The sequence below is a fragment of the Sinocyclocheilus rhinocerous genome, unplaced genomic scaffold (assembly GCF_001515625.1).
Source record: "Sinocyclocheilus rhinocerous isolate Xijiao unplaced genomic scaffold, SAMN03320098_v1.1 scaffold3023, whole genome shotgun sequence".
NCBI classification, from domain to species: Eukaryota; Metazoa; Chordata; class Actinopteri; order Cypriniformes; family Cyprinidae; genus Sinocyclocheilus; species Sinocyclocheilus rhinocerous.
Window position 1 is genome coordinate 37,510 of NW_015628328.1, and position 1,896 is coordinate 39,405.

Here is a 1,896-nt window from a genome sequence, read left to right on the forward strand (position 1 = left end):
GTCAATAGAGGTGAGGGCGTATGAAGCGGAAGTAGAGAGGCGGACGGAGTAGGGAGCGCACCATGACTTGGTGAGCTCGTCGTGGACCTCTGGGAAACACGGAGAGGGACGCTGACGAGGGTCCTGATGACGCCCCGGCAGGAACCACTCATCCAGATGGCTACGAGAGGGCTCCTCTGGTGGAGACGACTCCAAAGAGTGAAGCGCTGAAGCCGCCTGTCCAGCCGACGAGTAGGCGCGTCCAGCGAGTGCTGAAGTGGTCCTACTTGGCTTGGATGGATGAGCGACCTTTGCCTTCCATCCGATGGCCGTGGGCGGGCAAAGATGCGCGGTCACTGGCTCGTCCAGGGGAGGCAGCTTCTCGTATCCCTTTTCTTCAGCGCTGTCAATAGAGGTGAGGGCATGTGAAGTGGCAGTACAGAGGCGGACGGAGTAGGGAGCGCACCATGACTTGGTGAGCTCGTCGTGGACCTCTGGGAAACACGGAGAGGGACGCTGACGAGGGTCCTGATGATGCCCCGGCAGGAACCACTCATCCAGATGGCTACGAGAGGGCTCCTCTGGTGGAGACGACTCCAAACCCAGCTCCTCTTCTGCCTTCGAGAGGATATGGAGAAGTTCGGCTTCCATCTCGGTTTTGGTAGCGCTGGGCGCGGACGATGGCAAGGGGGCGGGATCGTTGGCTGAGCACGACAGCTCCTCTGCATCCGAGGCTGCTAATGACATACTGTCATCAGGCAGCTCGTCCTCACTTAACCCGAGCGAGACCAGGTCGCTTGTGCTGGCAGAGGGAAGCTGGTCAGGCTGGGAGAAGAGGACGGGTGAAACCTCTCTCTGTGGCGGGGGGAGCCACGCGGGGTCTGGGGCCGACGTGAGCTCATCCGCAGCCGAACGCTCAAAGCCTCTGCCCCGCTGTTTTTTCCTCACAGGTCCCTGGGAGGAAGAAAACGGGAGGGCGCGAAGGGCGAAGTCGCTCTCTGAAAAGAAAGCGATCCGTGAGCGGAAAGAGGCGAGACTGAAGTTCTCGCAATGGGAACAAATAGCTCCCGTGAGCGCAGCTTCCGCATGGGATTTCCCCAAGCAGGAAACGCACTAATGACATGCTGTCATCAGGCAGCTCGTCCTCACTTAACCCGAACGAGACCAGGTCGCTCGTGCTGGCAGAGGGACGCTGGTCAGGCTGGGAGAAGAGGATGGGTGAAACCTCTCTCTGTGGCGGGGGCGAGTCACGCGGGATCTGGGCCGACGTGAGCTCATCCGCAGCCGAACGCTCAAAGCCTCTGCCCCGCTGTTTTTTCCTCACAGGTCCCTGGGAGGAAGAAAACGGGAGGGCAGGGTTGCTTTCTGAAAAGAAAGCGATCCACGAGCGAAGAGAGGCGAGACTGAAGTTCTCGCAATGAGAACAATCAGCCCCCGTGAGAGCGGCTTCCGCATGGGGTTTCCCCAATCAGGAAACGCACTCCGCATGGCCTCCATCGAACCACAGTAACGGCGAAGCATTTGCAACAACGCCTAATTTGCTCTTTTAGAACACCGGATGGCAGCAGGGGAACAGGACCGGAGCTGCTGCGATGCTGAAGCGAAGAGCAGGTCAAGTCAAGTCAAGTCAAGTTTATTTGTACAGCGCTTTTCACGATACAAATCATTGCAAAGCAACTTTACAGCAAATTAAGTTTCTACAATATTTAGTGGTAGCTTATCAGTGGTGAATGTCAATTAATGTACATATGGCAGAAATGTAAGCTGCTGCGATGCTGAAGCGAAGAGCAGGTCAGCGGAGCAGGAAGGTCTCAGTCCAGCTGCGAGGCGTGTCAACGACGAGAAGGCTTTTCGGGATCAGCGTTGAGCGTAGAGTCGTTGCTGAAGGAGAAGAAATCTGAGAATCCTGTGGCGAAC